At 41.0% G+C, this 23501-nt stretch overlaps 2 long non-coding RNA genes across 2 annotated transcripts; both read right to left on the bottom strand.

Annotated features, from left to right (window-relative positions):
* Positions 1-11447: 11447 nt before the first annotated feature.
* On the bottom strand, positions 11448-19755 carry LOC118493816. Its single transcript, XR_004895837.1, has 3 exons — positions 19621-19755; positions 19482-19484; positions 11448-11458 (listed from the first exon to the last, which is right to left on the bottom strand). It is a non-coding gene; the product is annotated as an uncharacterized LOC118493816 (long non-coding RNA).
* Positions 13474-17424, bottom strand: LOC118493812. The gene is made up of 3 exons (XR_004895832.1): positions 17410-17424; positions 16993-17166; positions 13474-13520 (listed from the first exon to the last, which is right to left on the bottom strand). It is a non-coding gene; the product is annotated as an uncharacterized LOC118493812 (long non-coding RNA).
* Positions 19756-23501: the final 3746 nt, after the last annotated feature.

The raw sequence follows: 23501 nt of genomic DNA, 5'->3' as shown, positions 1-23501 counted from the left end.
TGCTGGGCAGACTGACCACTGGGAACCTCTGAGCTCTCCTGGTCCACTCTGTGGAGGAATCAGGAAGAATTAGCTCACATCATGTCTGTCCACACAGAGACAAACACAAGGTAAAGGTCCTTTGACTTAAAGTGTTGATTACAACATTGAATCAGATGGTTTCCTTGACATTAAAGTGTTGGTGGTACCAGACTGGTATCATGAGGCCAGGAGGTCTGCAGCTTCTGTGGACAAGGAGCCATACATCTGTAGGTAGTAGAAGTTTGGGGATTCAACGGTGAAAAACCTTCTGTTGGCCTCAAAACGATTTTGGCGAACCATCAGCTGACTCAGGAGGGGGAAGCAGAGCTTAGATGGCCTGTCTGTAGTCGGGGAGAACTGCTGACCCGGACTGAGGATACTGTTGGATGGGGGTTCCCTTTTTTTTGCTTCCCCTGATTGACTTCGGATCTGACATCCAACTGGCAAACCCACATCCAACATTTGGGAAGAATTTTGCGTTTTGACCAATTTGGGTCAGGAGACTTGGGGGGGGGGATCTGGTCATGAACCCACTCACTGAAACTTGGTCTTAAGTGTCCAGACTCAAATGGCAGACGTCTTCTCATGGCAAATAGTATCCTGACCCAGGTGACACAAACACTTACCAAGCGCCGCTGATTCTCCACGGGGGGGATCTGCAGATGAAGTAACCCTGGAAGGGGCACTCTGAGGCGCACACATCCCAACCACCCCCTGCTATTCCCAGTTGGAGAAGAACATTTGGGAAGAATTTTGCCATTCATAATTTTTAGCCTACACTATGGCTATGGGAGATTTAAAATGCTTTTTAATGGGGCTAAAACACCAGATAATATTGGTCCAAACCAGGTCCAATATTAAATTGAGATCTACAGTTGAAGACTGGTCTAACTGGACAGCTTTCAGATGTAAGAATATAAATATATGTGAAGAAGAAAGATGCTGAAAATAAATTTCAAAATTTCTCTGGATACAAAAAAGAAACATGAATCAGTAATATTATATTATATTATTAACAGCTTACCTCTTTTCAGCAGAGGGTTTTTGACCTTTAAACTCAATGAGGCGTTGAATGGACCGGTCACTCTTAAAGGACACACAGCTGGGTTCAGGTTCAGGTTCAGGTTCAGCAGAGTCTGGTCTCTGATGGATCCTGTTACACAGAGAGTAAGACCAACAGGGATGGAAATTCACTTGTGAGTATTCAGACACAAAAACTGATGGAGATACAAGCAGTAACTAAAACAAGATTAACACAAATAAGTTCAATAAACTATACAAAAAAATGGGTTAAAAAGCTAAAAACACCAGAGAATCTATTGGACCAAACCAGATCCAGTATTTACCTAAAGTCAAGATTTGAAGACTGGTTTAACTGGACAACTTTCAGATGTGAGAAGATAAATGGATGTGCAACTTACAAAATATTTGCACAAATATATAAAAATATTATATAATATAATATAAAAAAGAGCAATCAGGATATTAAATCACACCGGGTATTATGAGCACTAATCATCTGTTTTATTAATTCACATTTGCTGAAATTTCTGGACATTGTTACATTCAAAACTGCACAATTTATGTTTAAAGTTAAAGAAAATAATTTACCATGTAACACACGTCCAATGTTTAATGAAAGAGACGGGGGATATCATCTAAGAGGACATTTTATGTTCAAACAACCTCTTGTATGAACTGCTGTTAAAAGCATGTGTGTTTCAGTTTGTGGGGTGACCTTATGGGATGGACTGAACAATGACATCAAACAGCCATAATATCATTCAGTTTAAAAATAGATTAAAGAAATCATTACTTGACCAATACAGAAAAGAGTTGTAATGTAAAGGTATTGTTGTATATTGTTGTATTATTGTAAATTAGACCTGAAAAGTTGTATGCTGTATTTGCATATCTTCTTACTTTGTAATAATATGATTTTGTGAAGTAGGGGCAGAACCAAATAAGCTATTTGCCTCTGCCTGCTCCTTCTCGAAATAATCCTTTTATATATATATATATATATATATATATATATATATATATATATATATATATATATATATATATATATATATATATATATATATAATGTCTTGCAACATTGTTGATTGATCGAGATAAATAAATAAATGAAATTTAATGAAATAAATGGATGTGAAGAAGAAACATGCTGAAAATAAACTCCAAAAACTTCTCTGGATACATAAAAGTTAAAATATGAATCAATAATATTGTAATATTAACAGCTTACCTCTTTTCAGCAGAGGGTTGCTCTCCTTTAAATTCAATGAGGCGATTAAGTGACCGGTCGCTCTTAAAGGACACACAGCTGGGTCCAGGTTCAGGTCCAGGTCCAGGTCCAGGTTCCGGTTCAGGAGACTCTGGTCTCTGCTGGGTCCTGATAGAAAAACACATTTATTGAGGGTCACATGTTCAGGTAAAGTCTCCCTGCATAAAATATATTAATATGAATATGTCTGTAGGCCTAGTTATTAACAATTAAATGCCAATAATGCTTTACTTTCTGTCCAATAAAACTCAATAAAAATATCTTTTGAAATCAGAATTTCAAAAATGAAAACATAATATTTCAAAATGTTTTCTAAACACAAATATATTTTGAGTGAGACAGGAAATTATTTTGCGAAAATATTCTCATTTCAGTCATCAACTACAATAATTCATTTCCACAAAAAAACACTTTATTTGAAGAAGTGTGCATGAGACTGACATGACCCAAAACAACCCAGACGGGACGTAGTTCCATCCAATGAGACTCGTTCCAGTTTGCTGGATGTTCACATCTCACCTCAATCTTCTTCTTAACATTTCAATTTCACTCTCCATTGCTATTCTCTCCTTCTGCCATTCAAGTCTCTCCATCAATCCTCTCTCCTCCATTTCAAGTAGCCTCTCCTCCATTTCTATTCACCACTCGAGGTCAGGTCGCCTTCTTTTTTAAAGTAGCGATGACTCTTCATGGACGCACAGCTGAGTCTGATCTCTGATGGGTCCTGTTAGAAAGAGAGGAAGACAACTTGTTAAAGGTCCCATGGCATGTTTTTTTTAACATTAATATGCGTTCCCCCAGCCTGCCTATGGTCCCCCAGTGGCTACAAATGGTGATAGGTGTAAACCGAGCCCTGGGTATCCTGCTCTGTCTTTGAGGAAATGAAAGATCAGATGGGCCAATCTGGAATCTTCCCTTTATGACGTCATAAGGGGAAAGGTTACCTCCCCTTTTTCTGCTTTGCCAGCCCAGAGAATCATGGCCCACCCATGAGAGAGAGAGAGACATCATGGCTTTCAAACGAGCAAAGTGGCAGTTGGTCAAGGCCACACCCCCACCCTCCACCTTGCCCCCCAATACAGTATTAGGGGACCACTAAGGTCTATATAAAAGAGACTTCAGATACAGTATTAGGGGACCACTAAGGTCTATATAAAGAGACTTCAGATACAGTATTAGGGGACCACTAAGGTCTATATGAAAGCACCATGTCATGGGACCTTTAATCTCCAGAAACAGAAGCTGCTGGAGAAACTAGAAGCTATCAAGCAGACAATAAAGTCTGAAGTCTCTTGACTGAATGATTTCTGCTCTCTGCTCATCCTGCTCTGTCATTCATTATCTTTCTGGGAGAACAGGAACATTGTAAAGACTCCAGGACTAATGTCATCTTTCTGTCCTCTAATGGACACAAGACTCCATTATGACAATCAATCTCACCTTTCTGTCCTGTGTATCCTCCTCTACACATTACTACAACAGTAACAGAGGCATCTAGGTCTCTACATTTTATTCTGAAAGGTTCCAGAGGAAACAGTAGAGTCCTGTTGTGTCTGACTTTACGCTGGTGGAGATGACGGTGTGTTTTCTGACAGCAGGAGAAAGGCTCAGACCCCACCCTTCTTCAAACTCAGCCTTCATTTAGATCTCAACTACACAGCTGTAAAGTTTTCTGACTGCAGCCTCACGGTTGGGACAGACAGACGTAGAAACACCTGACAAAGTATGTAAAACCTCCTCTGTAGTAGTTCATGCTACAAGAGGTAGATTTATATTCAACACAAGAGTCCTGAACACTTTCTCAGGAAATAAGAAGAGAAGTAGAAACATTATATTTAACATTACAGAGCCAGAAACTAACCCTGAAGAGACCAAAGACTAACGTGGTGTTAAAGTACCAAACAGCAACTTACAGTTTCTTCACACAGTCCAAAGAGTTGATGAAGAACAACTCAGGTGAGTTGTTTCCTGATGAGTCACAGCTCCACCTGTCAGGAAGCAGACTTTCACAATAAGAGCTTTGTTTTTTCTCTCTGTGTGACTGTGGTTGTTGTTGTCAGTGTGTGTTTGTTCTATAGCCCGACCGATAAAGGATTTTTAAGGCCAATATCGAAATTTGGCCCATATATATTTTTTTTTTAAATCCAGAAAGGCGTAACAAAACATAAAGACATTTCTGTAACATCAGTTATTTGTAGTTATTTCTGAGTCCTCACTAAAATAATATGATAATGCAGCCGATATATCGGTCGGGCTCTAGTTTGTTCTTCCTTTGTACCGTGAAGGCAACACGAGGAACTTTTCCACTGCTTTTCACTGACTGTCCACGGGAAGTAAAAACGTCATTTTCTGCAACTAAATGATGGTCACACACACACACACACACACACACACACAGACAGACACACACACACACACACACACACACACACACACACACACACACACACACACACACACACACACACACACACACAGACACACAGACAGACACACACACACACACACACACAGACAGACACACACACACACACACACACACACACACACACACACAGACACACACACACACACACACACACTCACAGACACACACACACACACACACACACACACACACACACAGAAACAAAGGTCTTCTCCTCTGAAGTGTTTATCAGAAGAACTAAAGGATCTATAAGACAGTAACAACATGGCGGCAGATCTTTGTGAAGACGCCAGTTTGACTGAATCACAAGTCCAGTTGAGTTGGTTTCTCTGCAGCTTTCTGCTCTTAAACTAAACTAACCACAGCTGGAGTTCACCAGTCAAACGTTACAGACATTAGAGTTAAATTACCTTCAGCTGGAGCTTCACACGGAGAGAAATAACTGCGTCACAAACTCTGAAAAGTGAAAGTAATCTTTAAACAGGAAACAAGAGGACCCGCCCAGAGAGACGCAGCATTACCTAATCTACTTCTGACAGTTAACATGCAATAACACATGTAATAGAGTTGTTTTTAAATCTAAAGTATGTTTTCATTATAACAGAGGATGGCGTGCTGAGAGTACACACAGAATTTAAGTGTTTATTGATTAAGTATTACAAAATAAATACATAAAATGTAATAAAATGTCATTTAAAACGTGGGGTGAGTGTGTGAGATAAAAACATAGAAATGAAACTAATAAAAGCTGTAAACATGTTTTAATGTGTGAATATGGTTTCTGCTGCTCTGCTTGTAGTTCCTGCTGATGTCACCAGAGGGCGCCATGACGTCACTCACCAGCTCAGAGATGCTGTTTCTGAATGTAGTTCAGTGGTTACATGGCGCCCTCTGGTGACATCAGCAGGAACTACAAGCAGAGCGCCACACAACATTTTAAATGACATTTATAGATAGATGGATAGATAGATAGACAGATAGATAGATAGATAGATAGATAGATAGATAGGTAGATAGATAGATAGATAGATAGATTTTAAAATATTTAATCAATGAATGAATGTTTCAGATACAATTTTTATTTATTTATATATTATAAACAATCAAAATTTCGAAAAAACAAAACAAAACAAAGGCAAATATTTTGTGATTGAAAAGTTGGAACATTTTAGAACAAAGAACAGGTTCCATAAAGTCAAATGTCCTCCGTGTGTCTGAGTAAAGCTGCCCTCTACACCGTGGTATATATATATATATATATATATATATATATATATATATATATATATTAGGGCTGTCAAACGATAAATTTTTCTAAATCGTGATTTATAGCTGAATTTCTATAGTTAATTAACCGCATATTTTATCACATGATTAAAATTCTATTATTTTGCATTTCAGAACAGTTTTTAAGTCCATATTAACAATGGAAAGCCATTCTTACCAGTGGATCTTGATTGGGAATCAAATGAATGCAAAGAAAGTTACTTTATGAAATTGACTTTAAGATTTTTATGTGTTTATTATTTACTGTAAAGAAAAGAGAAATGTGTGAATCTGTCATTATTGCACAACTCAGAACATGCCAACCGTAGTACGTCTTTAAGACCCGAGACTTCTACGATGCTGACAGGTCTGCAGTTAGTTGCCACCCGTTTTGCAAAAGCTGTGTTAATTGTTTTGGATTTAGTTTCATCAGCAAGTCGGCAAGTAGCACTCTCCAAAATAGTGCTTTGCCTGAGCCTGCTAGCATCAACCTGAGTCATGTTAACTGTACTACTATGCTTAGCTCGTGGGTGGTAGCTCCAGCTTGACGTGCTTCTGTGATCTTTTAATTCGGCTTTACACAACGTGCATATGGCTTTCGACTTGTCTACGAGCCGTCCGGGAGTTTTGGAAAATAAAAAGTTCCATTCAGATTGTGTTGCTGCTGTCTCTCTCCATCATGCTGCAGCAGCAGCAGCAGGATGTGTTAGGAGGAAGTACGGCAGCTTGATGATAAGTAACGGTGCTGCAAAGGGTCAAAATAGCAGCCTAGCTAGATTCTAGTGATTTTAGAACAGCTAAGGGGCGTTGTTAGGCACGACGTGAAGCCCAGTGAAGTGTAAAATAAATTAATAAATGGCTGAATGCGATTAATCATGGCACCTCAGACTCCAGGATAAAGGAGACGACATCGACTCTGTATTATGTCTGCATATTAATCATAAAAAGCTGCTGTAGAGGGCTTTTCGTTAGTCATTTCTGTTCTTTACTGAAGTGCGGTAACTGGCTCCTTGCTTCCACAATTAAAAATGAACCTAAAAATAACTTTTCTGTCCATTCTTTGATAAATAATTATCCTAACACACACCCTCTCTCTCACACACACTCACACACACACAGACACACACTCACACATACACACACAAAGACACACACACTCACTCACTCACTCACACACAGACAGACACACACACACCCACAGACACACACACCCTTTCTCTCACACACACTCACACACACACACAGACACACACTCACACATACACACACACACAAAGACACACACACTCACTCACACACAGACAGACACACACACACCCACAGACACACAGACACACACACACACACACACACACACACACACACACACACACACACACAGACAAACACACACACACAGACACACACACTCACTCATTCACACACAGACAGACACACACCCACAGACACACACACACACACACACACACACACACACACACATACTCCCATAGACACAAACAAGAAAAATGCCAAAAACAGGATTGTTCCAACCTGCAGTGAACTGTTTCTGTTAAAAGACTTCTGAGAGTATTTACAGACCCTGAAGTGGCAGATGTCTGAGTGTCCTTGAATGCATCAACAGGAAGAGTTTTCAGCACATGGTGATCAGATGTGAGACTGGGATGGATTCAACTCTGCAGGTGGATGTTTACAGGACGTAAGTACAAACTTTTAACATTAAACACCATCAGTTTGATATTTTGTTCTTAAACCTGGACTCTGTTTCCCATCATGCATTGGTGTCTTTTTCCCATCATGCATTGGTGTCTAAGTGTCTGATGTGAACAACAATCTCTGAAACTGGTCCAGTATTAAACCAGAACCAAGCTGTAATGTAACCCTACAGGACTAATGTTCAGCAGCAGTTAGAGTCACTAAAAGTTCTGTTGTTGCTGCTGACAGACTCAGATTATTATTCTAAGTGTCTGACAACATTATGGGATGGATCCCTACAGAGATAGACCTTTTAGTTAAAGAGTAAGATCCTTTTAGTTTAACATGAAACAGCCCCAAAATCACCATCACCAAACCCACCAGACTCCATGTAAATAATCAGTACTTTTATCATCATAAAACAACCTTCATTCAAAGTGGACAGAATAAAACTATCAAAAGCCGTCTTGGTTCATCTTTCCACTGTTCCAACAATCACCACTCTGGTTTGGTTGAAATAGACCCTTAATTCACCCATTTACATGTGGAGATATACTGGCTCTATACACGCTAAAAGTAGTGATTATTTACATTGAGTCTGGTGGAAATATGCTGGCTCTATACACGCTAAAAGTCCTGATTATTTACATGGAGTCTGGTGGAAATATGCTGGCTCTATACACGCTAAAAGTACTGATTATTTACATGGAGTCTGGTGGAAATATGCTGGCTCTATACACACTAAAAGTCCTGATTATTTACATGGAGTCTGGTGGAGATATGCTGGCTCTATACATGCTAAAAGTAGTGATTATTTACATGGAGTCTGGTGGAAATATGCTGGCTCTATACATGCTAAAAGTCCTGATTATTTACATGGAGTCTGGTGGAGATATGCTGGCTCTATACACGCTAAAAGTCCTGATTATTTACATGGAGTCAGGTGGGTTTGAAAAAAATAAATTGTGAGTTTTTCTATGTTTTTGAAGCTTTTTTTTAAAAAGTTTTGTCGCATTTTCCATCTTTTGGCTCTGAGCTGATCTGAAAGATGATTGGTTCAGAATCGACTCAACACCAAAAAAAGCGACAAAAAAAATCTATAATATTGTTGTAAAAGCCTAAAAAATATTGAAGAAAATATAAAAAAAACTAAAAACTAAAAATATATTGAAAGAATATGCAACAAATATTTTTTTTTTTTAAAAACTATAAAATATATATATATATATATATATATATATATATATATATATATATATATATAAAAAAAATTCAAACATACTACTTGAAAAATAAAAACCTAAAAAAAATATATTTTTATACTTAAAATATGGAAATAAATATTTAAAAAATTGACAAAGAAAAATTGACAAAGCAACTGAAAACTTAAAAAGAAACAAAAACTTTGTTAAAAGCCCAGTAGTGATTATTGGGGGGGGGGGTATTTTCTCTTGTTCTTTTCATGGATTAATTTGAACAAGATCAAAACATTCTTTGTCTCTTCCTGTCTTAATTATAATATATAATTCATATTCAGGAAACACAGCTACCATTACACACACTTCCTCTGAGGGACACACACACACACACACACACACACACACACACACACGTGTGTGTGTGTGTGTGTGTGTGTGTGTGTGTGTGTGTGTGTTAGGGTGAGAGAGTGACGGTGATTACCGGTAGCTTCAGAGCGTGTAGCGACTCTAGAGTCATAGAGAGAGAAACTAATCGTCTCCTCTGTGTTTTCTGACCACGGTGAGACATCTGGAGCAGGAGAAGTTAACCCTCTCCTTGATGTTACGTTGTTATGGAGAAGGAGAACCAGGAGAAGTTAACCCTCTCCTTGATTTTACGTTGTTATGGAGAAGGAGAACCAGGAGAAGTTAACCCTCTCCTTGATTTTACGTTGTTTATGGAGAAGGAGAACCAGGAGAAGTTAACCCTCTCCTTGATTTTACGTTGTTATGGAGAAGGAGAACCAGGAGAAGTTAACCCTCTCCTTGATTTCATGTTGTTTATGGAGAAGGAGAACCAGGAGAAGTTAACCCTCTCCTTGATTTCATGTTGTTTATGGAGAAGGAGAACCAGGAGAAGTTAACCCTCTCCTTGATTTTACGTTGTTTACGGAGAAGGAGAACCAGGAGAAGTTAACCCTCTCCTTGATTTTACGTTGTTATGGAGAAGGAGAACCAGGAGAAGTTAACCCTCTCCTTGATTTTACGTTGTTTATGGAGAAGGAGAACCAGGAGAAGTTAACCCTCTCCTTGATTTTACGTTGTTATGGAGAAGGAGAACCAGGAGAAGTTAACCCTCTCCTTGATTTTACGTTGTTATGGAGAAGGAGAACCAGGAGAAGTTAACCCTCTCCTTGATTTCATGTTGTTTATGGAGAAGGAGAACCAGGAAATGAGTCGGGGGAAATCATAGACTGTATATGAGCTACCAATCAGCGGCCGAGCGACGTGCGTCGCCGTGACGTGTTTACATTTTGAAATGCGTGAAAAAGCCTCGAAATCTGAATTGAAAACAAGCAGGGGCGGATCTAGAAAAATATTTATGGGGTGGCAAGAGGGGGGCAGGAATTTTTGAGGGGTGGCAACATATGGCAGACGTATATATACTGGATTTAATCACAGTTATCACAGTTTGATGAGAAATGGTATTTACACACTACAAAAGGGCACAGGCTGCCATTTACACACTCAGACAGACAAACTTAATCTCATGCAATCAATATCTGGCATTTGAGGTTTGATGTGGAACAGTTGATATTAGGAATAAGTGACCATACGATGAGATCTCACTTAATAGGAGATAGAAGTATGATAGAAGTATTATCACAGGAAAGGCATTAAGGTAAGACACAGGTGATGAGTGGCAGATGTGTGAGAGGGGAAGCAAACAGTTTTTGACTGCAGTTGGACATTGTAGATTTGCGCTCATAAATTGTCAAATTGGCCATAACTTTGAATTTGTTGCTGCCAAATGGGGTGGCAGCAGGGGTGGCAAGGCTTTCCTTCTATGCCACCCCGGTAGATCCGCCCCTGAAAACACGGTTTACAAGCAAACACATTAACAAAAAAATAATGCCCATAACAGGTTTGAAATTCGAATATTAAGGGCTGCCTAATATTCGTTTGAATATCAATATTTTTTTTTATATTCGAATTATATTCGAATATCGAAGTTCGGAGTCAAAGCCCTAGCACAGAGTGAAGTTCCAGCAGCTGGCTGAGCAGATAACTAACGTGGAGAGTAAACAGACAGACTCTCTGCTCCCTGAACTCAACACAATACCAAAATGAAAAAGTCAAAGCCTTACGTACTCCACTGCTCTGATTGGAGGGTTTCCAGACATCTTATCATGTGGAAAAGTTCAACACAAAGACCACAAACACATCAGAATCAGAATCAGAATCAGAATCAGAAAGGGCTTTATTGCCAAGTACGTTGCACATACGAGGAATTTGTCATGGTGTTGTTGGAGCATGTCACACATACAAGTATAAGAAGGATAAAAAGATATAAACAATATAAGTATAAACATATACACACAGTAAGTATTAATAACGATAAAATAAATTTAAATAAATAGTAAAGTAAGTTAAGCAGTGGTAGAGTAGGTACAGTGGCATGAGGAGCCAGAGGTGGGGTGTGGAGAGAGTCAGGATGGATTCCGGGCCTTGTTGATAAGACTAGTGGCGGAGGGGAAAAAACTGTTTATGTGGCGTGAGGTTTTGGTCCTGATGGACCTCATCCTCCTGCCAGAGGGGAGTGGCTCAAAGAGCTTGTGTCCGGGGTGGGAAGGGTCAGCCACAATCTTTCCAGCACGCTTCAGAGTCCTGGTGGTGTATAGGTCCTGGAGCGGCGGCAGATTGCAGCCAATCACCTTCTCAGCTGACCGAATGACACGCTGCAGCCTGCCCTTGTCCTTGGCAGTGGCAGCAGCGTACCAGATGGTGATGGAGGATGTGAGGATGGACTCAATGATGGCTGTGTAGAAGTCCACCATCATTGTCTTTGGCAGGTTGAATTTCTTCAGCTGCCGCAGGAAGTACATCCTCTGTTGTGCTTTCTTGACGAGGGAGCTGATGTTCAGCTCCCACTTGAGGTCTTGGGAGATGGTAGTTCCCAGGAAGCGGAAAGACTCCACAGTGTCAATTGTGGAACCACAGAGGGTGATGGGGGCAGGTGGGGCTGGGTTCTTTCTGAAGTCCACAACCATCTCCACTGTCTTTAGAGCGTTGAGCTCTAGATTGTTTTGCTTGCACCAGGTCACCAGGTGGTCAGCCTCCCACCTGTAGGCGGACTCGTCTCCATCAGAGATGAGTCCGATGAGGGAGGTGTCGTCTGCAAACTTCAGAAGCTTGACGGACTGGTGACCAGAGGTGCAGCTGTTGGTGTACAGGGAGAAGAGCAGAGGAGAAAGAACGCAGCCCTGGGGGGATCCGGTGCTGATGGTCTGTGAGTCTGAGACGTGTTTCCCCAGCTTCACATGCTGCTTCCTGTCAGACAGGAAGTCAGTGATCCACCTGCAGGTGGAGTCAGGCACACCAAGCTGGGAGAGTTTCTCCTGAAGCAGAGCCGGGATGATGGTGTTGAAGGCAGAGCTGAAGTCCACAAACAGGATCCTGGCGTAGGTTCCTGCGGAGTCCAGGTGCCGGAGGATGTAGTGGAGGGCCAAATTGACTGCATCGTCTACAGACCTATTGGCTCTGTAGGCAAACTGCAGGGGGTCCAGGAGGGGGTCGGTGAGGTCTTTGAGGTGTGAAAGCATAAGGCGCTCAAAGGACTTCATAACCACAGAGGTCAGGGCGACGGGTCTGAAGTCATTAGACGTCACTTTATGCTTTTATTGTCAAAAGAGACACAATTCAAAACTAAACATGACACAAGTCAACAACATTTCTACAGTTTCACCATCACAGCTTCCATCTTTAAAGGACTGCAAATGGAACACGTTTAACATGTTCACGAGGAATCTGTTCCATCATTCTGAATTATTTTATACAAAGTTCATTCATTAGTTTATAACAATAACCTGAAATATTAATAGAAGTGTGATCCTGTACAGACTCAACTGATCAGCAGTGAGAAACAGGAGGAGACTCTCCGTCCTACAGAGGACTCAGAGACACTGAGGAACCAGAACCACACCAGAACCCAGGATAGAGAGTCTGAGTGAATGTGGTGTTGAAGGTGTGGAGGAGGATCAGTGAGTCAGAGGAGACTGAGTAGAAGGACAGAGAGCCAGCAGGACAGTCCACATACACTGCTACTCTACCAGAGACAGAGGAGGAGTAGATGGATGTTTCTCTCTTATTGTGACAGACAGAGTAACGACTATCAGAGCACCTCAGACTCCAGGACTGATCATTATGTCCAAACAAACAGTCATCTCTGTCTCCTCTCCTCCTGATTTCTCTGTAACTCACTGATATAAAAACCCCTCCTCTCCTCTCAACCTCCCAGTAACAGCGACCAGTCAGACCATCTCTACACAGCAGCTGATTCCAGTAGGCAAACCTCTCTGGATGATCAGGATATGGCTGATCCTCCTTCACCCATGTCACCTTCCTGTTGTTGTCAGACAGTTTGAGTTTTCTGTTCACTGTGTTTGTGTCCAGTGTGAGTTCACAGGAATCTGACGGAGAGAAGGAGACACAACACAGCTGCAGTTATTAACCAATCAGCACGTAGATGATGACATCAGAGGGTTGGATGAGTGATGTCACAGTTTGATGAATGAAATTAAAAACACACTTACACTTCCTCAGACCTGGTGTCAACCATCTGACTCCAGCAGGCTCCACCCTGAAAGGAGGAGGGGGGGCATTACATCACTCTCACACACACAGCTTCATCCTCATCACATGTAGAGCTGGAATTTACTCATTTATATTCATATTTGGGCTGTCAATCAATTAAAATATTGAATTCAGTTTAATTTCCTTTAGTGTCCGATCATAAGAGAAGTTATCTCAGGACACTTTCCAGATAGAGGAGGTCTTAGTCAGGATTTTATTTAATAGTACGCACAACAACCGTCCTCCTCTAAAGCTGTTTACTGCTCCAGAAATCATATAAACTTAGCACAAAAAGTTAGGACATTATGTGTTTGGTAGATTATTTCTCTGTGGTAACAATGCTTTTTGGCAATACATCTTATACCGTTGGAAAGCCTGTTTAGTTCCCTTTCAAATCTCAAATTTGCCGGAAGTTCGTCAGGGTTTACCCAGGCTAAAGGCTTGTCATCATTGGAGGCAATCTCAATGCAATCTCAACAGTATAAGATGTATTGCCAAAAAGCATTGTTACCACAGAGAAATAATCTACCAAACACAAATGTCCTTACTTTTAGTGCTAAGTTTATTTAGATATCAGAAATCAGCTGTTCTTATAAAAGGGTATTTGATGTGTATGAGAGTGTGTTCCTAGCGTACTTTATCATATTATATAATGACCAGGTCATGAGAATATTACTGAAACTACAGGTTGTTGTTTTATAGGATGGAGATGTCTCTAGTTCCTGATGAACTGATCTATAGGCTGCTATATGAACGCTGTGGTATTCAACCACAGCTGCATGAAAATAAAAGCCCTACAGAGAGTAATGAATGAGATATGTTATAGAGTAAATAACAGCGTTTGGACAATTAGACAGAGAGAGAGACAGTCTCTCTGTCTGTTGGTCTGTCTCTCTGTCTCTCTCACTCTGTCTCTCTCTCTCTGACTGTCTCTCTCTCTCTCTGACTGACTCTCTCTCTCTCTGTCTGTCTCTCTCTCTCTGACTGACTCTCTCTCTCTCTGTCTGTCTCTCTCTCTCTGACTGACTCTCTCTCTCTGTCTGTCTCTCTCTCTCTGTCTGTCTCTCTGTCTCTCTCTCTCTCTCTCTCTGTCTATCTATCTGTCTGTCTCTCTCTCTCTCTGTCTGTCTCTCTGTCTCTCTCTCTGTCTGTCTCTCTCTCTCTCTGTCTGTCTCTCTGTCTCTCTCTGTCTCTCTCTCTCTCTCTGTCTATCTATCTGTCTCTCGCTCTCTCTCTGTCTGTCTCTCTGTCTCTCTCTCTGTCTGTCTCTCTCTCTCTCTCTCTGTCTGTCTCTCTGTCTCTGTCTCTCTCTCCATAGGAACCAGCAGTTTATCTACAGCAGTGGTGGGCCGTGTATTTTACACCTGGGCCTTCAGTTCTATCCTACAGCGATTAAATCACCTTTGAATAACCTCACCATGACACTAGGACATTACCGTGTGGAATAACGTGATTTAACACAAGGCTCAACACCTAGAGACACCTAATACACTACTGCAACACACACTGACTGAAGCCTCACTCTCACGCAGTATGACAGGATGCTGCATCACATATAGTCAAAATGAATGGAAATACCAAAGAAACCACAACAAACCCACAACAACCATTGTCATATTTACTCATACGGTGACCACAAAGCAATCAAAACACAATAACACAATCAGCGATCAACAGGCCTCCCCACAAATTCCAGCCAAGCAGCGTGGGCTAAACACACACATCACCACACACACACAAAGGCACAGCGACCACTGACACTGCTCAAATCTTTAACGCCTAAAGCCAGCAGTAAGGGACTGTTCGTTATTTATTTCAGGGGTGTTGGGACCATCGAGGAGGTTAAACATTATCTTTTTCAAGCAAAGGGTTTTCAGCCAACATATGACTCAGAGACAGAAGACCCAGAGACCATGTGGTCTTTCAGACAAAGGATCTTGGCCTACGGTAGAGTCCACATCCCTTGCTCCAAACTCCAAAGGAGTAGCCATTTTTGTAGTATTTGGCTAGACTACACCTCGTCACCCCCTCCTCTTTCACACTCACTCACTCACACACACTGTTGTGACATAAGATGTTGTTTATATAAGAAATTAATATATAGGCCTTTAATTACAAAAAAATATAATTTTCTGATACTGACAATCTCAGGGCCAGCAGAGAAGGCCCACCTCTGATCTACAGATCAAGTCATAACAATGAATATTGTTGTAGTTATCGTCATTTCTGTTGCCTGTTGTATTATTATTCTGTTTGTTTCCTGTTTTGTATATTGTATTCTGTTTTGCATTATGATTATTTCTGTTTCCTGTTTTATTTTTTTTTTAGTTTTCTGTCTTGTCAGGTCTAGTTTTGCTTCCTGTGTTTTCCCGCCTGTGTGATTGTCTAATGTGCTCCACCTGTTCCCCAGCCCTGGTGTCACCTGTCCCGTGTTTGCTCGTTACCTAGTTTATTTAGCCTCTGTGTTTCCTTTATCTCTTGTCAGATCGTTTGTTTGTTTGCAAGTTTGTGTGTTTGTGTGCTCTCTCCGTGTCTTTTCTGGGTAAGCTTCTACCCTTCCTGTATTTCCCTGTTTTTTTTATATTCCCTTTTTACTTCTTTTTTAGAATAGTTTTTTTGCCTGATTCCCTCAGGACTCCCTTGGTTCTTTTTGTGTTTCGATTAATAAATCCTCAAACTTTCTCCTGCCTGCCTGCCTCTCCATGCATTTGGGTCCTTTAATGTCTGGAAGCGTGACAGAATATTCTGATTAATAGTGGATGGCTTGTGGGTGAAATAATGTATAAATAGTGAGGAAATATATAACTGAACATAGCAGAGAGCATAACAGACTATGTGCGCATTTACACATCATTAGATGAGTGTCTCATAGAAAAAAATGTACGCACAGTGCGTACAGGATTATGGCTGCCAGCGCCACTGCCGCACTATCATTTACAGAGACCCAACAATTCCCCCAAGAGCAAGCATTTGGTGCAACAGTGGACCTTTCTCTGTAGAGAAACATCAACATTACATTACTCTCACACACACATATATTGTGTTTGCACCGCAGGGACTAGGAAAAAGCGTTTTGATGGACATTTTGAATTTAGAGTCGGTATTCTCCCAGCACAAGAGGAACTTAGAGAAATAATTGGTCCAGACGTCAGTGTTCATCTCTGATCGATCACATGAGCTATGTAGATTCATGCTTCATCCACACACTCTTCTCATAGTGTAGAAAGCACATTGCTTTGTGCTAAGCTAGGCTAAACCTGTCCTGGACCTTTCTCTATCGAGATTTAACTGATTTGATCCCGGAAAAGAGGGAAAAAAAGGATATTTCTTAAAACCACGGACACTTCCTTTAACATACATATATCTTTCCAAACTACATCAGTTATTAACAAAAGAGTTATCATTTCAGTTCCTGGAGATGTTCTCCTTTAAAACTTCCTACACAAATATCTCCTTTTTATATTCATCAGTGATTGTACCTGAGAGTGTCCAGTTTCCAGAGAGGATCCTTCAGTCCTGCTGAGAGTAGCTTCACTCCTGAGTCTCCTGGATGATTGTAGCTCAGGTCCAGCACTCTCAGATGGGAGGGGTTGGAACTCAGAGCTGAGACCAAAGAAGAACAGCCTTCCTCTGAGATCAGACAGCCTGACAGACTGCAAACACACAGAACAGCACACAGGAACCCTCTGTCAACATGTGGAGCCATGTGTTTGTTTTATGTTTTTTGTCCAGGTACATTTTGGTCCAGATATAGAATACATCTTTAAAATGATCTGTGGTATTTAATTATTCAACAACAAAAGTAAACAATAAAAAATCCTTATTGAAAGAAACTCTGAGTCTAGAAAATAAAGATTTTAAATGGTCATTAGTTGAATGGGTTAATGAATCCAGACCTGAGAGTCTCCAGTGTGCAGTGTGGACTCTTCAGTCCATCAGAGATCAGCTTCCCTCCTGAATCCTGCAGATCGTTGTTACTCAGGTCCAGCTCTCTCAGACTAGAGGACTGGGAGCTGAGAACTGAGGACAGAGCTTCACAACTTCTCTCTGTCAGATTACAGCCACTCAGTCTGGAGAGACAACAGGAAGGAAACAAGACATTTATATGTAACTCCTGTTAAAAGATATCAGAGTATTTAATGATGAATTAATCACACTTACAGAGCTTTGTTGGAGGCTTTGACCACTGGCAGCAGCCTCAGAAGAGCCTCCTCTGAAGCAGAGTATTTCTTCAGGTCAAACACGTCCAGATGTTCTTCTGATGACAGTAAGATGAAGACCAGAGCTGACCACTGAGCAGGAGACAGTTTATCTGTGGAGAGACGTCCTGATCTCAGGGACTGTTGGATCTCCTCCACTAGAGAATGATCATTCAGTTCATTCAGACAGTGGAACAGGTTGATGCTTCTCTCTGCAGACAGATTTTCACTAATCTTCTTCTTGATGTACTCAACTGTTTCCTGATAAGTCTCTGAGCTACTTCCTGTCTGTGTCAGCAGACCTCGTAGGAGATTCTGATTGGTCTGCAGAGAAAGACCCAGGAGGAAGCGGAGGAACAAGTCCAGGTGTCCATTTGGACTCTGTAAGGCCTTGTCCACAGCACTCTGGTAGAAACATGATGGTTTAGGTTTGTTTCTAATTATAAACCACGAGCGTGAGGTTGTTAGTTCTTCTGACAGCAGATTGACTCCAGAGTTGGTGAATGTCAGATGAACATAAAGAGCAGCCAGAAACTCCTGAACACTCAGATGGATGAAGCTGAACACCTTGTCCTGGTTCTGGTACAGTCCTCTCTCCTCTTTAAAGATCTGTGTGAACACTCCTGAGTACTTTGAGGCTGCTGTGATATCGATGCTACACTCTGTCAGGTCTGATTCATAGAAGATCAGGTTGCCTTTCTGCAGCTGCTCAAAAGCCAGTTTTCCCAGAGACTCCATCATCTTCCTGGTGTCTGGACTCCAGTGTGGATCTGTCTCAGCTCCTCCATCATACTTGATGTTCTTTACTTTGGACTGAACCACCAGGAAGTGGATGTACGTCTCAGTCAGGGTCTTGGGCAGCTCTCCACCCTCTCTGGTCTTCAACATGTCCTCCAGAACTGTAGCAGTGATCCAGCAGAAGACCGGGATGTGGCACATGATGTGGAGACTTCGTGATGTCTTGATGTGGGAGATGATTCTGCTGGCCTGCTCCTCATCTGTGAATCTCTTCCTGAAGTACTCCTCCTTCTGTGGGTCAGTGAACCCTCTGACCTCTGTCACCAAGTCAACACACTCAGGAGGGATCTGATTGGCTGCTGCAGGTCGTGTGGTTATCCAGAGGCGAGCAGAGGGAAGCAGATTCCCCCTGATGAGGTTTGTCAGCAGCACACCCACTGAGGTGGACTCTGTAACATCAGTCAGGATCTCAGTGTTGAGGAAGTCCAGAGGAAGTCGAAACTCATCCAGACCATCAAAGATGAACACAACCGGGAACTCTTCAAATCTGCAGATTCCTGCTTCTTTGGTTTCACTAAAGAAGTAATCAACAAGTTCCACCAAGCTGTACTTTCTCTCTTTCAGCACATTCAGCTCTCTGAAGGTGAATGGAAATGTGAACTGGATGTCCTGGTTGGCTTTGTCTTCAGCCCAGTCCAGAGTGAACTTCTGTGTTAAGACTGTTTTCCCGATGCCAGCCACTCCCTTTGTCAACACTGTTCTGATTGGTTCATCTCTTCCAGGTGGGGTTTCAAAGATGTCTTCTCTTCTGATTGTTGTATCTGGTCTGTCTGGTTTCCTGGATGCTGTTTCAATCTGTCTGACCTCATGTTCATCATTGACCTCTGCAGTCCCTCCCTTTATGATGTAGATCTCTGTGAACATCTGATTCAGAAGGGTTGGGTTTCCTGCTTTAGCAATCCCCTCAAACACACACTGGAACTTCTTGTTTAGTTTAGATTTGAGTTTACGCTTACCACTTGCAGCAAGACTTCCTGAATGAATACAGAACAAAAAAGATCATTAAGTCATTTTATAAAGAAGACAGGAACATATTTTTGTCCATCTCTGGAGACATTAGTAAACGTCCCATTCATCCAGCAAGTTAAATCTTTAGAGTAATCCTCTTACTGCTCTGCAGACGGTCAGCCAGCTCGTCCTGCTTCATTCTCCTCAGGAAGTGAAGTGTGATCTTCAGAAATGCCTCTCTGCTCCTCCTCTGCTCTTCATCCTCATCCTTCCTCTGACTCTCTGAGCATTCTGGGTAATCTGGACTCAGGACTTTCTGGATCTTCTTCAGCTCGTTCTTCACAAAAGTGACGATGTTCTCCTCCAACAGCTGGAACAGAAGATTATACGAATGACACAATCAAACTGAAATCATGGAAGCAAACATCAGATACTTGTTGGACAGACTGGAGATGACTGTGAACAGAATATATGTAAAAGTGGTTGTTGTACATGTACAGACCATAAATATGGAGTCCAGGTGTGTTTGATGCTGCTGGGCAGACTGACCACTGGGAACCTCTGAGCTCTCCTGGTCCACTCTGTGGTGGAATCAGGAAGAATTAGCTCACATCATGTCTGTCCACACAGAGACAAACACAAGGTAAAGGTCCTGTGACTTAAAGTGCTGATTACAACATTGAATCAGATGGTTTCCTTGACATTAAAGTGTTGGTGGTACCAGACTGGTATCATGAGGCCAGGAGGTCTGCAGCTTCTGTGGACAAGGAGCCATACATCTGTAGGTAGTAGAATTTTGGGGATTCAACGGTAAAAAACCTTCTGTTGGCCTCAAAACGATTTTGGCAAACCATCAGCTGACTCAGGAGGGGGAAGCAGAGCTTAGATGGCCTGTTTGTAGTCAGGGAGAACTGCTGACCCAGACTGAGGATACTGTTGGATGGCGATTCCCGTTTTTTTTTGCTTCCCCTTATTGACTTCAGATCTGACATCCAACTGGCAAACCCACATCCAACATTTGGGAAGAATTTTGCGTTTTGACCAATTTGGGTCAGGAGACTTGGGGGGGGGGGATCTGGTCATGAACCCACTCACTGAAACTTGGCCTTCAGTGTCCAGACTCAAATGGCAGACGTCTTCTCATGGCAAATAGTGTCCTGACCCAGGTGACATAAACACTTACCAAGGGTCGCTGGTTCTCCAGGGGGATGTACAGATGAAGTAACCCTGGAAGGGGCACTCTGAGGCGCACACATCCCAACCATCCCCCTGGTATTCCCAGTTGGAGAAGAACATTTGGGAAGAATTTTGCCATTCATGATTTTTAGCCTACACTATGGGTATGGGAGATTTAAAATACTTTTCAATGGGGCTAAAACACTAGATAATATTGGACCAAACTAGGTCCAATATTAAATTGAGATCTACAGTTGAAGACTAGTCTAACTGGACAGCTTTCAGATGTGAGAATATAAATATATGTGAAGAAGAAAGTTGAAATTTCAAAATTTCTCTGGATACAAAAAAGAAACATGAATCAGAAATATTATAATATTAACATCTTACGTCTTTTCAGCAGGAGGTTGCTCTCCTTTAAAGTCAATAAGGCGTTGATGTGACCAGTCACTCTTAAAGGACACACAGCTGGGTTCAGGTTCAGGTTCAGGTTCAGGTTCAGGTTCAGGTTCAGCAGAGTCTGGTCTTTTGTGGATCCTGTTACACAGAGAGTAAGACCAACAGGGATGGAAATTCACTTTTTAGTATTCAGACACAAAAACTGATGGAGATACAAGCAGCAACTAAAACAAGATTAACACAAATAAGTTCAATAAACTATACAAAAAATGGGTTAAAAAGCTAAAAACACCAGAGAATCTATTGGGACCAAACCAGATGCAATATTTACCTAAAGTCAAGAGTTGAAGACTGGTTTAACTGGACAACTTTCAGATGTGAGAAGATAAATGGATGTGCAACTTACAAAATATTTGCACAAATATATAAAAATATTATATAATATAATATAAAAAAAGAGCAATCAGGATAATAAATCACACCGGGTATAATGAGCACTAATCATCTGTTTTTTAATTCACATTTGCTGAAATTTCTGGACATTGTTACATTCAAAACTGCACAATTTATGTTTAAAGTTAAAGAAAATAATTTACCGTGTAACAGACGTGCAATGTTTAATGAAAGAGACGGGGGATTTCATCTAAGAGGACATTTTATGTTCAAACAACATCTTGTATGAACTGCTGTTAAAAGCATGTGTGTTTCAGTTTGTGGGGTGACCTTATGGGATGGACTGAACAATAACATCAAGCCTTAATATCATTCAGTTCAAAAATAGATTAAAGAAATCATTACTTGACCAATACAGAAAAGAGTTGTAATGTATAGGTATTGTTGTATTATTGTAAATTATTGTAAGACCTGAAAAGTTGTATGGTGTATTTGCATATCTTATTACTTTGTAATAATATGATTTTGTGAAGTAGGGGCAGAACCAAATAAGCTATTTGCCTCTGCCTGCTCCTTCTCGAAATAATCCTTTTATAATTTTTTAATATTTTTTTGTTGTTTTTGTTAAATTCTGATTGTGTTTTATTTTGTGGTTTTATATTTTTTGCAACATTGTTGATTGTTCGAGATAAATAAATAAATGAAATTTAATGAAATAAATGGATGTGAAGAAGAAAGATGCTGAAAATAAACTCCAAAAACTTCTCTGGATACATAAAAGTTGAAACATGAATCAGTAATATTATAATATTAACGGCTTACCTCTTTTCAGCAGAGGGTTGCTCTCCTTTAAAGTTAATATAGTGTCGCTGTGACCAGTCGCTCTTAAAGGACACACAGCTGGGTCCAGGTCCAGGTCCAGGTCCAGGTTCAGGTTCAGGTTCAGGTTCTGGTCCAGGTTCAGGTTCAGGTTGAGGGGACTCTGGTTTCTGCTGGGTCCTGATAGAAAAACACATTTATTGAGGGTCACATGTTCACAAGTCTCCCTGCATAAAATATAATATTAATATGAATATGTCTGTAGGCCTAATTATTAATAATTAAATGCCAGTAATGCTTTACTTTCTGTCCAAAACTCAATACAAATATCTTTTGAAATCAGAATTTAAAAACAGAAATATATTTTCAGTGTGACAGGAAATTATTTTGCAAAAATATTCTCATTTCAGTGATCAACTAAAATAATTCCTTTCCACAAAAAACACTTTATCTGAAAGAGTGTGCATGAGACTGACATGACCCAAAACAACCCAGACGGGACGTAGTTCCATCCAATGAGACTCGTTCCAGTTTGCTGGATGTTCACATCTCACCTCAATCTTCTTCTTAACATTTCAATTTCACTCTCCATTGCTATTCTCTCCTTCTGCCATTCAAGTCTCTCCATCAATCCTCTCTCCTCCATTTCAAGTAGCCTCTCCTCCATTTCTATTCACCACTCGAGGTCAGGTCGCCTTCTTTTTTAAAGTAGCGATGACTCTTCATGGACGCACAGCTGAGTCTGATCTCTGACGGGTCCTGTTAGAAAGAGAGGAAGACAACTTGTTAAAGGTCCCATGGCATGGTTTTTTAACATTAATATGCGTTCCCCCAGCCTGCCTATGGTCCCCCAGTGGCTACAAATGGTGATAGGTGTAAACCGAGCCCTGGGTATCCTGCTCTGACTTTGAGGAAATGAAAGATCAGATGGGCCGATCTGGAATCTTCCCTTCATGATGTCATAATGGGGAAAGGTTACCTCCCCTTTCTCTGCTTTGCCCGCCCAGAGAATTTGGCCCACCCATGAGAGAGAGAGAGAGAGATCATGGCTTGAAAACAAGCAAAGTGGCAGTTGGTCAAGGCCACACCCCACCCTCCATCTTCCCCCCAATACAGTATTAGGGGACCACTAAGGTCTATATAAAGAGACTTCAGATACAGTATTAGGGGACCACTAAGGTCTATATAAAGAGACTTCAGATACAGTATTAGGGGACCACTAAGGTCTATATAAAGAGACTTCAGATACAGTATTA

This window comes from Sander lucioperca, chromosome 19, assembly GCF_008315115.2.
Source record: "Sander lucioperca isolate FBNREF2018 chromosome 19, SLUC_FBN_1.2, whole genome shotgun sequence".
NCBI classification, from domain to species: domain Eukaryota; kingdom Metazoa; phylum Chordata; class Actinopteri; order Perciformes; family Percidae; genus Sander; species Sander lucioperca.
This window is presented reverse-complemented; position numbering and strand designations above follow the sequence as displayed.